This window comes from Capra hircus, chromosome 1, assembly GCF_001704415.2.
Source record: "Capra hircus breed San Clemente chromosome 1, ASM170441v1, whole genome shotgun sequence".
NCBI lineage: Eukaryota > Metazoa > Chordata > Mammalia > Artiodactyla > Bovidae > Capra > Capra hircus.
In genome coordinates, this window is record NC_030808.1 from 141,326,511 (window position 1) to 141,341,865 (window position 15,355).

Here is a 15,355-nt window from a genome sequence, read left to right on the forward strand (position 1 = left end):
CAGGGCAATGACCCTCAGTGGTCACAGAGGCCCCCAGGACTCCTGCCAAAGGCCTAGGTGGAAAAGAGTGAGAGGCACCAGCCTGGAGCCCTGGTTTACACATCCTGGTAGACCCCGTGTCCTTGGCTGGGTCGAGTCTCTGCAACAACCATTATAGTGTCCTTCGCGTGTGTAGGCTTCACCGCCAAGACGTTTGCACCCTCGGCCGCATCACCAGAGATGGTCACCCCTCTGCACTGCCCCATAAAGGTACAAGATCTCCTGCCCAAGTCACCCTGGAAATGGGCAGCTCAGAGCCAGCGGGGCAGGGGGAAGGGAAAGGGGGAAGGGAAAAGGCTCTGCTCTTGGATCATGAGGAAGTCAGCCTGGCCCTAGAGCCACCCTCTTTCCCACGAGGATTCCAGGCCTCACGAAGCCTCCCTGGAGCCATCTGGCCTGCCTGCACCCCCCTGGTCTCCCTACAGGTTATGGGATCGCCTGGGGCAAGTTATTTCCCCTGTCTGCCTTAGTTCCTCACAACTGAGTTACATGCATCATAAAGAGCCTGGAAGGATGCCCAGTTGAAAGTAAAGGCCACATCCTCATGGGCTGTTCCTATGATAACAGGGGTGCAACCCAATGTTCTCCTACAGTTAAAGCAGGAGTCCAGGGTGGAGCAGCCCAGGGTGAGCGGAGGCCAATCACCAAGCAATTCTGAGCCCTGTAGGCTCCAGGCAACTACACAATCTTGTAGGAAAAAGACTGACCTTGGAGGAGTCAATAAGAAAGGCATGGCTGGGGATCAAACAAACAAACCTCCCAGTCAGGAACAAAGGGCTCCTGCTGCTAGCCAGCTCACGGTTTTAAAACGGAGAGGGAAGTGTCCATAGCCAATCTCCAGGCAGAGCCCCCACCGCAGCTCCCTGACTCCTGTGGTGTGGCCTTGCTGGTGGTGCCCTGGCCTCTCACATTGACCTCAAGGGTCCAGTAAGGTTGGCGGTGGTCGGGGGTTGCAGGCAGGCCAACCTCCGGAAAAGCTGTGGAAAGTGGGAGCAAACTTCCACCGCCTCCCTGGGCCCCCAACCCCTGCACCTCACTCAGCAGCAGCAACAGCAGCACCTGCGCCCCCAGGAAGCCGGTTCATGTAAGCCGGGCTCCCACTCCCGGCCCCGCCCTCCTCCAGGGGAGATTGGCTCCGTCCCCACTTCCTGGAGAACCTTCCGAGACCTCCCAGGCTAAGTCAACAACCCTCCCCTCACTTCAGGTTTTCTAAACACCTTGAAGCTCTCCTTAGTAGCCTTTGTAATTTTCCATCAGTTTGTTGGCTCTCTACAGCCCGAGCCCAGGGCGCCTACCACGCGGGTCTGAATCTAGCGGCAATCGGGCGGGATTCGCAGGCTCGAGGCAGAGCCCCGGGTGACCCCTGCCCGACAGGCAGGTCTCGAGTCGCTCTCTTTTCCCTCCCAAACTATCCACTGGGCTTCCACCTGACTGGCCCGCAGCCACCTGCGCGTCCGAAACGGAATTCCGGATTTGGGATCACCGGCGTGGTGGGCCCTTCCCAAAAGCCGGGGCGCAGGCCAGGGCAGGCGGCCGCCCTCAACCCGTGCTTCCCCTCTGGGGCCTGGAAGCGCGAAATTTGGGGCCATAAGGCAATTCTTATCGGTGTCCACTGCCAAGCTGGTACGTTCAGCCGCGGTGCCACGGCCCGGGGTCCTGCCGGATGGCATGCGGTGGACCGAAGCGCCCAGGTGTCCGGCCTTGTCCCTGGCATGGAATGAGCGCCGAGAGACCAGGACCGCTCCTTCCGGCACTGGAAGCTCGGGGGACCGGAGCGGGGGCGGGGGCGTTGCCGGCTGTACAGGCGGTCCAGCCCTGATCGTAGCCTCCGGGTCGCCGCATTGGGGCCAGGGTTGTGGGAATTGCCTTCCTGGGGCCACCGAGTGGTTCGCACCTCGCCCGGAGGCCCTCCAGGCCAGTCACCGCCGCGCCGGCGTTATCGCTCCCGGCATCTCCGAGAGTTTCCAGTTTCTCCCCACTTTGGGAGGGAACCAAGAAACAGGAGTTCAGGTAACACTACGAGGCTGCAGAGATTTTCCCGAAACAAAGAAGCGGATGGACAACCCTCCCTCCCTCCTCGTCCCCGAAGGGAAAATGCGCACCCCTCGTTCCCAACTAGGAGCTAAAGGGGCCAGGGGAGCATGAGCCGATTTCAGCCAAGGGGACCCACTCCAAGGCACCTTTCCGGCTACCAATTGGCTAAGGACCGGCAGAGTAGCCTGCACCAACCCAGTGATGCCAACAGAGCAGCCGGGGGGCCTCTGACCCCCGCGCCAACGCGTCCCGGGCGCGCGGAACCCTCCCGACCTCACGCAGGTCGCTTTGCACGGCTCAGCCCAGTGCGTCCCGACGGCTGGAGGACGGACCCACCGGGCCGAAGCTGCTCACACCTGGCTTCACATCCCGCTACTCCCACCCAGTCCGGGCGCCCAGGTACTCCCTTGCTCCCGCGATCTCCAGCACAGAGAACCCGTCGCGCGAGCCACTTACCTGCTGCCCTCCGGGGCAGCTCCCCTCCCCTCAGCCCTTCTTCCTCCTCCTTCTCCTCTGCCTCCTCTGGAGTTCGCTTCTTCCTCGGCCCAGCTCGGAGTCCCCGATCCTCCCCGGCTCTCGCTTTAATCCTGGGAGGCGGTGTCCGAGCGCCCAGGGCAACACCCCCAAGCGCCGGTCCCGGGTCACCTCGGGCAGAGGGAGGGGACGGACCGGAACGGCTGTCCCGGGCTGGGTTGGTCGGGGCGAAGGCGGCGAGAGGAGGAGTTTCCTCCAGGGAAAGCCCGGCACGCGCTCCTGGAGGGACCCAGAGGGAGCTCGTGGGACGCTTCCATCCCCGGCGGGCAGTCTAGGGCTGGGGAGGAGCGCGCCTCCCTCCCGCATTCCCCGGGACCGGGACCGGGACCGGGACCGGGACCGAGCCGGTCGCCAGCGCTTTGTGCCCGAACGCTCAAGTTTGGATTCGGCAACGGGATTCTGGGGAGCGCTGACCGAGTCTCCTGTAAACCGGCCGAGCCCTGGCGCAAGGGATCTGCCTGATCTCTGTACCCTAGGCGAGGACCCAGGAATCTGCTTCCGGAGGCCTCTGGCCCGGGCGCTAGAGCCCAAGGACCCTCCCCAGTCCTCTTGGGGGGCCTTTTTCTGCCCTCAGGTCCCAAGTCCCTCCCCTTCCCTCAGAACGTCCCCAGGAGTGGCTTGAGGTCTTCCTGCCCCCACTAAGGCAGAGGGTGAGGGAAAAGGGTGAAATAAGGCTTAGCTCTCTGCTTCCTTTTAAGAGGCTCTTCCCAATGTCGTTTGCAATACACAAATACGTCTGGATTGCTTTAGAATCAGGCAGAGGCAGAAGAAGGCCGGATTCATGCCAAGTCATGTGCTGCCTTGGCACAGCATTCCTTCCTGAGCAGGTGTCCTGGGACTGGACTTGCCTAGTAAGTGCTTCCCAGCCTCTCCTTTGGCCCCCACCCTTTGGCCGATCCCATCTCTCATCCTTCGCGGTGCACAGGTTGTCGAAGTAGAAGACCCTGGAGGACTGCTTCAAGGTCAGTGTCAGCTCACTGGCAGGTTAGGTGGTCTTCTGGCAGTGACGCATCTATTGCTGTTTTGAACAGTGCGTTTGGAGTCTGCTGGGAACGGCACCGTTGTTCACCAAAACTCAGTGTCCACCACACATCAAGAACTACGTGTGTCTCAACCTTCATCCCTTTAGTGGTTGTTTTCTCACTATCCATTTCCCCTTCTTTCGGCAACTTTCTGGAACATTTGTTCCCAGGGGCAAAGGACTAGCTTGGGGAACCACCTCAGTTCTGGAGGTGAGCACATGGCCAGTGTCTGGCTTAGCAGCTAAATCCCATCCTTGCCTGGATTTGTGCTTCAGGGATGAACACACAACCCACCTTTGCACCCGAGTCTAGGGTCAGCCTGGGGAAGCTGGAATTTTTTTCTCTTCTACTCTCTTCTACTGGAGCCTTCAGAGACCCTCTCCCTTGTGCTTGGAGGAAGAAGCAAGTAGTCACAGGAATCGCTGATAGCTGTCTTTCCATCACCAGGGAGCTAGTACCACAACAAAGATAGCTTCTCCACCAGAACCAAAGCATACACCTCACACCAGCCAGGATGCCCATCATTACAAAGTACAAGTAATAAATGCTGGAGAGGGTGTGGAGAAAAAGAAATGCTCCTACACCACTAGTGGGAATGTAAATTAGTGCAGTCACTGAGGAGAACAGGATGGAGGTGCCTTAAAAAGCTAGATGGAGCTACTATGTGATCCAGAATTCCCAGTCTTGGGCATATGGGTGGAGAAAACGCTAATCTGAAAATAAATGTGCATCCCAATGTTCACTCCAGCTCTACTTAAAATGGCCAAGATATGGAATCAACCTAAATGTCCATCAACATAGAAATAGATAAATATGCGGTACATATATATAATGCAACATTCAGTTCAGTTAAGTCGCTCAGTCGTGTTTGACTCTCTGCGACCCCATGAATCACAGCACGCCAGGCCTCCCTGTCCATCACCAACTCCCGGAGTTCACTCAAACTCATGTCCATCGAGTCAGTGATGCCATCCAGCCATCTCATCCTCTCTCGTCCCCTTCTCCTCCTGCCCCAAATCCCTCCCAGCATCAGGGTCTTTTCCAATAAGTCAACTCTTCGCATGAGGTGGCCAAAGTACTGGAGTTTCAGCTTCAGCATCAGTCCTTCCAAAGAACACCCAGGAATGATCTCCTTCAGAATGGACTGGTTGGATCTCCTTGCAGTCCAAGGGACTCTCAAGAGTCTTCTCCAACACTGCAGTTCAAAAGCATCAATTCTTTGGAGCTCAGCTTTCTTCACAGTCCAACTCTCACATCCTTACATGACTATTGGAAAAACCATAGCCTTGACTAGACAGACTTTTGTTGGCAAAGTGATATCTCTGCTTTTGAATATACTATCTAGGTTGGTCATAACTTTCCTTCCAAGGAGTAAGCATCTTTTAATTTCATGGCTGCAGTCACCATCCGCAGTGATTTTGGAGCCCAAAAAAATAGTCTCTCACTTTTTCCATTGTTTCTCCATCTATTTCCCATGAAGTGATGGGACCAGATGCCATGATCTTAGTTTTCTCAATGTTGAGCTTTAAGCCAACTTTCTCAGTCTCCTCTTTCACTTTCATCAAGAAGCTTTTTAGTTCCTCTTCACTTTCTGCCATGAAGGTGGTGTCATCTGCATATCTGAGGTTATTGATATTTCTCTTGGCAATCTTGATTCCAGCCTGTGCTTCTTCCAGCCCAGCGTTTCTCATGATGTATTCTGCATATAAGTTAAATAAGCAGGGTGACAATATACAGCCTTGACGTATTCCTTTTCCTATTTGGAACCAGTCTGTTGCTCCATGTCCAGTTCTAACTGTTGCTTCCTGACCTGCATACAGATTTCTCAAGGGGCAGGTCAGGTGGTCTGGTATTCCCATCTCTTTCAGAATTTTCCACAGCTTATTGTGATCCACACAGTCAAAGGCTTTGGCATAGTCAATAAAACAGAAATAGATGTTTTTCTGGAACTCTCTTGCTTTTTCCATGATCCAGCGGATGTTGGCAATTTGATCTCTGGTTCCTCTGCCTTTTCTAAAACCAGCTTGAACATCAGGAAGTTCACGGTTCATGTATTGCTGAAGCCTGGCTTGGAGAATTTTGAGCATTACTTTACTAGCGTGTGAGATGAGTGCAATTGTGTGGCATTACTCAGGCATAAAAATGAGTTAAACAATGTTATTTGCAGCAATATAGATGCAGAGGAGGCGATGGCACCCCACTCCAGTACTCTTGCCTGGAAAATCCCATGGACGGAGGAGCCTGGTAGGCTGCAGTCCATGGGGTCACACTTTCACTTTTCAGTTTCATGCATTGGAGAAGGAAATGGCAACCCACTCCAGTGTTCTTGCCTGGAGAATCCCAGGGACAGGGGAGACTGGTAGGCTGCCATCTGTGGGGTCACACAGAGTTGGACATGACTGAAGAGACTTAGCAGCAGCAGCAATATAGATGGACCTAGGGATTGTCATATCAGGTGAAATAAGTCAGAGAGAGGAAGACAAATATCATATGATATTACTTATATGTGGAATCTTAAAAAAAAAATGATACAAATGAACTTATTTACAAAACAGAAATAGATTCACAGACCAAGAAAAGAAACTTATGGTTACTAACAGGGGATAGAGGAAGGGAGATAAATTAAGAGTCTGGGATTAACATATACAGACTATTATATAAAATAGATAAACAGCAAGGACCTGCTATGTATACAGTACAGAGAACTATACTCAGTATCTTGTGATAACCTATAATGGAAAAGAATCTGAAAAAGAATATGTATATAACAGAATCACTTTGCTGTACACTTGAAACTAACAGAACATTGTAAATTAATATCAGTTCAGTTCAGTCACTCAGTCATGTCCGACTCTTTGAGACCCCATGGACTGCAGCACACCAGGCTTTCCTGTCCATCACCAACACCCAGAGCTTGCTCAAACTCATGTCTGTTGAGTCGGTGATGCCATCCAACCATCTCATCCACTGTCATCCCCCTTCCTCCTCCTGCCTTCAATCTTTCCCAGCATCAGGGTCTTTAACTTCAGTAAAAAAAAAAAACAGTATAGAGATGACAGGGAACCCTAATTCTTAATGATATCATTGAATCACTGCATCCAACCCTGAAGTTAAGCCTCCTTTACTACATCTTCCATGAGTACAAGTAGAAATCAGAATTATCAACCAAGGGGAGTAGACATATACAATAAAACAAAACAATATTCTTCTATGTTAAAAATGCTCTGTGCTTAGTCCCTAGGTCGTATCTGACTCTGCAACCCCATGGACTGCAGCACACCAGGCTTCCTGTCCTTCACTATCTCCTGGAGTTCGCTCAGATTCATGTCCATTGAGTCGGTGATGCCATCCGATCTTCTCATCCTCTGCCATCCCCTTCTCCTCTTGCTCTCAGTCTTTCCCAGCATCAGAGTCTTTTCCAATGAGTCGGCTCTTCGCATCATGTGACCAAAGTGACAAAGCTTCAGCATCAGTCCTTCCAATGAATATTCAGGGTTGCTTAATGGAGGGGGACTAATGCTTTCCTGAGAATTTACAAGTGCCAGCAAGCCTTTTACAAGAATTCAAGTTTTGAACCCTAACTCCCACCAACTTTGCAGTCAGAGAAACATCAAGTCAAGAATTTAATCAAAAGTGGTCCCTGATAGGTAATGCCCCAGGCAAACGGCAGAAGCAAGCCTCTCTAGTGGAATGCCACTTGTGATGAATAATTTTATGTGTCAACTTGACTAGACTAAAGGATACCCAGGTAGCTGATAAAATACTATTGCTTGGTGCAAAACACCTTGGTGAGGGTGTTTTTTAAAGAGATTAGCTTTTAAATTGTAGGTTAAGTAATGATCTGTCCTCATCAGTGCTAGTGGGCATCATCCAAGTCTTTGAGGGCTTAAAATAAAAAAGACAGGGGAAGGGCCAGTTTTCTCTCTCTGCCCAACCTGAGGCATCCATCTTCTGCCTACCAGCATCAATATTCCTGATTCTTAGACCTTTGGGCACAGACTAAATTATGCCACTGGTTTTCCTGGTTTTCCAGGTTGCAAACAGCATGTCCCAAGACTTGTCCTCCATAATCTGCTGAGCTAATTTGTATAATAATAAACTCACACACGCATACACATACACACATAACATATATCTTTTACTGGTTCTGGAGGGCTAATATAGTCTAATGACTGATATATTCTCCAACTCAGGAAAAATACCCAATTAAAATGAGCTTAATTTAATTAAAAATAATTCAAATAAGACAGCATGCAAAAAGTCAACAAGCATAACAATAGCAGAATCAGACCATAGATACTGGCATTATTAGACACAAATGACAAAATGAGTATATTTGCTATATGAAAAAGTAAAGCAGAGACTCTAAAAATTAATAAGAAGCAAGAATTGTTTAAAATTAAGAGAATTGGGAGTAAAATACTAACTAAAACTTCTAGAAACAAAGCACAATATAAATTTTCAATAGCTGAAGAGGGAATTAGTGACTTAGAATATATTCCTGAAGAAATTATCCAAAATTCACATAGAAGGATGAAATTACTTTAAAATATCTAAAATTATAAGAAGCTAAGTGGTATGGAGGATCAGAAGATCTAATGTACATCTGATTAGACCTCTAAAATGTGATAATGGGGAAAAAATTTTTAAAGCAATAATGATTAATTTTTTCCCCAAATTGATAAGCCATGAATCCTTAGATTACTGAAACACAACAAATTCTGAGCAGAAAAAAAAAAATGAGAAATCAGAGTTAAATTGTAATATAGTGAAACTTCAGAACTATTAACAGGAAGGAAAGATCTAAAAACCATCATGACGCAATAGACCTAGCCCCCAAATGGAAGGCAGAATATGGTGGAATAAAATATTCAAAGTGTTTTGACAAAAAAAAATGACTGTTAACCTAAAATTTTATATCCTGTAAAATATCCTTCAAGAAAGAGGGAAATGACATTTATAGACAAATTAAGACAGTGTTGATCACAAAGAGAAATTTGAAGGTTATGCAATCCAAGAAGAAAAATAATCCCAGAAGGAAAGTCTGACATGCAAAAGGAAATGGTGAGGTAATAAAATGGTAAAAATGCAAATAAGTCTCAACATATATTGACAGCATAAAAAAGGCACCACTGATAATGGTGAATACATGGAGGCAAAGTGACAACAACAACAAAAGTGGGACAAAGATATTGGAAAATGATCAATCCTGTTGCTCTAGGTGGGAGAAACATAATCACAGCATTATAATCATTGCAATCTTCTGGGGGAGCATAAACACATGGAGGAACATGTGACTTCATAGAGCTAAAAGGAAAAGAATAAAAATAGAGTGTATGTTGACCTAGTCCAAACCTAACGAAGAAAGAATGAGAAAAGGAGGAAAAAAACTCAGTGAAATTTAACAAAATAAAGGAAAGAAAGATAGGGAAGGAAGAGAAACAAAACCAGACCCAAAAAGAAGACAAATAAAAGCCAAAAATATATACAGATGCATCTGTAATCATAGTACATATAAATACTCCAAACTGTCCTGATAATATGAATAGATTTTTGAAAGATATAAATTATCAGATAGTCTAATTTTTAAAGATTGAAACATGTAATTTGTGAGAACTGTGTAGAATGGACATATGAAAAAGAAAGCTGGCTTGGCTAAATTAATAGTGGGTAAAATAAACTTTTGAAGAAAAGGGTTTATTGACTTTGTCACGGTAAAAGAAACAAGTCACCTGAGAAATGTAACAGTTGTGAACTTGCTACTGCTGCTGCAAAGTCGCTTCAGTCGTGTCCGACTCTGTGTGACCCCATAGACAGCAGCCCACCAGGCTTCCCCGTTCCTGGGATTCTCCAGGCAAGAACACTGGACTGGGTTGCCATTTCCTTGTACCTAAAAACATAGTGCCCCAAAAATGTACAAAGAAAACTTTATGGAAGAGGAAAAAGATCTTTTCAAATCCATCATCATCTCTTTCAGAAATGACAGGTCAGCCAAACAGACAATCAAAAATTTAGTAAAAATACAGATTTGAAAAATAAAGATTGAGCAAGCTCTAGACCATCCCCATGGAAAAGAAATGCAAAAAAGCAAAATGGCTGTCTGAGTAGGCCTTACAAATAGCTGTGAAAAGAAGAGAGGCAAAAAGCAAAGGAGAAAAGGAAAAATATAAGCATCTGAATGCAGAGTTCCAAAGAATAGCAAGAAGAGATAAGAAAGCCTTCTTCAGCGATTAATGCAAAGAAATAGAAGAAAACAACAGAATGGGATAGACTAGAGATCTCTTCAAGAAAATTAGAGATACCAAGGGAACATTTCATGTAAAGATGGGCTCGATAGGGAATTCCCTGGTGGTCCAGTGGCTAAGACTCTGAGCTCCCAGTGCAGGGGGCCCAGGTTCGATCCCTGGTCAGGGAGCTAGATCCCACATGCTACAACTAAGACCCGGAGCAGCCAAATAAATAAATTTAAAAAAAAAAAAAAAAAAAAAAAAAGCCCCTCACGTTTAAAAAAAAAAAAAAAAAAGATGGGCTCGATAAAGGACTGAAATGGTATGGACCTAACAGAAGCAGATGATATTAAGAAGAGGTGGCAAGGACACATGGAAGAACTGTACAAAAAAGATCTTCACGAACAAGATAATCACAATGGTGTGATCACTCACCTAGAGCCAGACATCCTGGAATGTGAAGTCAAGTGGGCCTTAGAAAGCATCACTATGAACAAAGCTAGTGGAGGTGATGGAATTTCAGTTGAACTATTTCAAATCCTGAAAGATGATGCTGTGACAGTGCTGCACTCAATATGCCAGCACATTTGGAAAACTCAGCAGTGGCCACAGGACTGGAAAAGGTCAGTTTTCATTCCTATCCCAAAGAAAGGCAACGCCAAAGAATGCTCAAACTACCGCACAATTGCACTCATCACACATGCTAGTAAAGTAATGCTCAAAATTCTCCAAGCCAGGCTTCAGCAATATGTGAACCGTGAACTTCCTGATGTTCAAGCTGGTTTTAGAAAAGGCAGAGGAACCAGAGATCAAATTGCCAACATCTGCTGGATCATGGAAAAAGCAAGAGAGTTCCAGAAAAACATCTATTTCTGCTTTACTGACTATGCCAAAGCCTTTGACTGTGTGGATCACAATAAACTGTGGAAAATTCTGGGAATACCCAACCACCTGACCTGCCTCTTGAGAAATCTGTATGCAGGTCAGGAAGCAACAGTTAGAACTGGACATGGAACAACAGACTGGTTCCAAATTGGAAAAGGAGTACATCAAGGCTGTATATTGTCACCCTGCTTATTTAACTTATATGCAGAGTACATCATGAGAAATGCTGGACTGGAAGAAACACAAGCTGGAATCAAGATTGCCGGGAGAAATATCAATAACCTCAGATATGCACATGACACCACCATTATGGCACAAAGTGAAGAGGAACTGAAAAACCTCTTGATGAAAGTGAAAGAGGAAAGTGAAAAAGTTGGCTTAAAGCTCAACATTCAGAAAACGAAGATCATGGCATCCGGTACCATCAGTTCATGGGAAATAGATGGGGAAACAGTGGAAACAGTGTCAGACTTTATTTTTTGGGGCTCCAAAATCAGTGCAGATGGTGACTGAAGCCATGAAATTAAAAGACACTTACTCCTTGGAAGGAAAGTTATGACCTATCTAGATAGTATATTCAAAAGCAGAGATATTACTTAGCCAACAAAGGTCCATCTAGTTAAGGCTATGATTTTTCCAGTGGTCATGTATGGATGTGAGAGTTGGACTGTGAAGAAAGCTGAGCTCCAAAGAATTGATGCTTTTGAACTGTGTTGTTGGAGAAGACTCTTGAGAGTCCCTTGGACTGCAAGGAGATCCAACCAGTCCATTCTGAAGGAGATCAGCCCTGGGATTTCTTTGGAAGGAATGATGCTAAAGCTGAAACTCCAGTACTTTGGCCACCTCATGCAAAGAGCTGACTCATTGGAAAAGACTTTGATGCTTGGAGGGATTGGGGGCAGGAGGAGAGGGGGGATGACCGAGGATGAGATGGCTGGATGGCATCACGGACTCGATGGACATGGGTCTGAGTGAACTCCAGGAGATGGTGATGGACATGGAGGCCGGGCGTGCTGCAATTCATGGGTCGCAAAGAGTCGGACACGACTGAGCGACTGAACTGAACTGAAATGAACTGAACTGAACTGATAGATTCAGGGACAGAGGAGCCGGGTGGGCTACTATTCATGGCATTGCAAAGAGTTGGACACAGCTGAGTGACTAACACTCACTTGTAGATGCCTACACTAGATAATCGGCCAGAGGCTTTTCCAGGTTAATTATTTGAAACAGTTAAGAAACACAATATTCCAGTCTTTCAAATGTTTTTTCCCAAGGAAAAAGGATATAGAAAATAATCTCCAACTCATCAGTGCCTAAACCAGCAAAGAAAGTTCAAGAAAAGCTATAAACCAATCTAATTCATGAATATAAATGTGAAAATCCTTTTTAAAAATTAAGAAAAAGAATCCAACAGTGTATTAGGAAGATTATGACTAAGTTGGGTTTATCCTAGGAATGTAATACTGATTTAACATTAGAAAAGCTGTTCATATAATTAGCACAATAACACTTTAGACAGAAAAATTGTCTAATGTGTTAAATGATAAAAAAATTTTATTCAATAAAACTAAAACACATTCATAATAAAATTCCTCTGCAAAGATGAAATAAAAGGAAGCTTTCTTACCTGATAAAGTATATCTGTGTGTGTGTGTCTCTGTGTCTGTGTTAGTCACTCAGTCGTGTCCAAATCTTTTCAACCCCATGGACTGTGGCGTACAGGGCTCCTCTGTCCATGGGATTCTCCAGGCAAGAATATTGGAGTAAGTTGCCATTCCCTTCTCCAGGGGATCTTCCTGACCCAGGGATTGAACCTGGGTCTCCTACATTACAGACAGAGTCTAAGTCCCCTGGTGGCTCATATTATAAAAAAAACAAAAAAAGGATATTTATAAGTGTCAAAAAATATCCTCAATGTTAAAAGATTTATGATTAGCACCATTTCTGCTCAATATACTGAATGCTTTAGCCAGGGTTGCTGCTGCTGTTGCTAAGTTGTTTCAGTCGTGTCCAACTCTGTGTGACCCAATAGACAGCAGCCCACCAGGTTCCCCCATCCCTGGGATTCTCCAGGTAAGAGCACTGGAGTGGGGTTGCCATTTCCTTCTCCAATGCATGAAAGTGAAAAGTGAAAGTGAAGTCACTGAGTCGTGTCTAACTCTCAGTGACCCCATGGACTGCAGCCTACCAGGCTCCTCTGTCCATGGGATTTTCCAGGCAAGAGTACTGGAGTGGGGTGCCATTGCCTTTTCCATTAGCCAGGGTAGTAGATAAGAAAAACAAAATTAAACTAATAAGAATTACAAAGAACACAAGTCATTATTGAAGACGATATTGATTGTGTATCTAAAAGACCTCAAAGACGCAAGGAAAATGATTAGAATTATTAAGAAAGTTTGTCTATCTATATCTACATTTGATAAATACAGAGGCAGTATACAAAAATAATTTGCATCCTTCTACACGTCCAACTCCATGCTCAGTAAATCTTTAATCCAATTTTCTGTTGATAAGTGGGGCTGTGTTCCCTCCTTAACCTCAGGCCAAACTATGGTAGGGGTAATGGCTGTAATGGTGAACTCCTTCAAAAGGACTTATGCCATGCGGCTATGACAGCGCACAGAGCACGGCGGAGAGGAGCTACCCCACCTCCGAGGTCAGGGGCAGAAGCCAGGAGGACCCCATGCATGAGGGGTGGCAGCCAAGAGGAGTTACCCCACGTCTGAGGTCAGGGGCAGTGGCCGAGAGTGCCAGGCTACGACAGCGCAGGAACGGCCGAGAGGAGCTACCCCACATCTGAGGCCGGGGCGGCGGCCGAGAGGAGCTACCCCACAACTGTGCAGCCACGGCTGCGTGGGCGAAGGAGGGCCTAGAGGAGTTATTCCATGTTCAAGGTCAAGAGGGGCAGCGGTGAGGAGATACCCCTCGCCCAAGGTAAGGAGCAGCGGCTGTGCTTTGCTGGAGCAGCCTTGAAGAGATACCCTATGTCAAAGGTAAGAGAAACCCCAGTAAGATGGTAGGTGGTGCAAGAGGGCATCAGAGGGCAGACACACTGAAACGATAATCGCAGAAAACTAGTCAATCTAATCACACTAGGACCACAGCCTTGTCTAACTCAATGAAACTAAGGCATGCCCATGGGACCACCCAAGATGGGCAGGTCATGGTGGAGAGGTCTGACAGAATGTGGTCCACTGGAGAAGGGAATGGCAGACCACTTCAGTATTCTTGCCTTGAGAACCCCATAAACAGTATGAAAAGGCAAAATGATAGGATACTGAAAGAGGAACTCCCCAGGTCAGTAGGTGCCCAATATGCTACTGGAGATCAGTGGAGAAATAACGCCAGAAAGAATGAAGGGATGGAGCCAAAGCAAAAACAATACCCAGTTGTGGATGTGGCTGGTGATAGAAGCAAGGTCCAATGCTCCAAGAGCAATATTGCATAGGAACCTGGAATGTCAGGTGCATGAATCAAGGCAAATTGGAAGTGGTCAAACGAGATGGCAAGAGTGAATGTCGACATTCTAGGAATCAGTGAACTAAAATGGACTAGAATTGGTGAATTTAACTCAGATGACCATTATATCTACTATTGCGGGCAGGAATCCCTCAGAAAAAATGGAGTAGCCATCATGGTCAACAAAAGAGTCCAAAATGCAGTACTTGAATGCAATCTCAAAAATGACAGAATGATCTCTGTTCGTCTCCAAGGCAAACCATTCAATATCACAGTAATGCAAGTCTATGCCCCAACCAGTAATGCTGAAGAAGCTGAAGTTGAACGGTTCTATGAAGACCTACAAGACCTTTTAGAACTCACAACCAAAAAAGATGTCCTTTTCACTCTAGGGGACTGGAATACAAAAGGAGGAAGTCAAGAAACACCTGGGGTAACAGGAAAATTCGGCCTTGGACTACGGAATGAAGCAGGGCAAAGACTAATAGAGTTTTGCCAAGAAAATGCACTGGTCATAGCAAACACCCTCTTCCAACAACACAAGAGAAGACTCTACACATGGACATCACCAGATGGTCAACACTGAAATCAGATTGATTATATTCTTTGCAGCCAAAGATGGAAAAGCTCTATACAGTCAACAAAAACAAGACCAGGAGCTGACTGTGGCTCAGATCATGAACTCCTTATTACCAAATTCAGACTCAAATTGAAGAAAGTAGGGAAAACCACTAGACCATTCAGGTATGACCTAAATCAAATCCCTTATGATTATAGAGTGGAAGGGAGAAATAGATTTAAGGGCCTAGATCTGATAGATAAGAGTGCCTGAAGAATTATGGATGGAGGTTCTTGACATTGTACAGGAGACAGGGATCAAGACCAACCCCATGGAAAAGAAATGCAAAAAAGCAAAATGGCTGTCTGAGGAGGCCTTACAAATAGCTGTGAAAAAAAGAGAAGCAAAAAGCAAAGGAGAAAAGGAAAGATATAAGCATCTGAATGCAGAGTTCCAAAGAATAGCAAGAAGAGATAAGAAAGACTTCCTCAGCGATCAATGCAAAGAAAAGAGGCAAACAACAGAATGGGAAACACTAGAGATCTCTTCAAGAAAATTAGAGATATCAAGGGAACATTTCATGCAAAGATGGC

The 15,355-nt window shown here is 46.2% G+C and overlaps 1 protein-coding gene across 2 annotated transcripts in view; it reads right to left on the reverse strand.

Moving 5' to 3' along the window:
- TMPRSS2 (transmembrane protease, serine 2) overlaps positions 1 to 2,664 on the reverse strand; it is a 49,915-nt gene extending 47,251 nt beyond the window's left edge. The window contains exon 1 of one of the 2 annotated variants that reach the window (XM_005675629.3): positions 2,530 to 2,664. The gene's annotated coding sequence lies outside the window, so the exon portion shown is untranslated. The remainder of the gene's footprint in view (positions 1 to 2,529) is intronic. The other variant, XM_013966670.2, reaches the window with a different exon arrangement.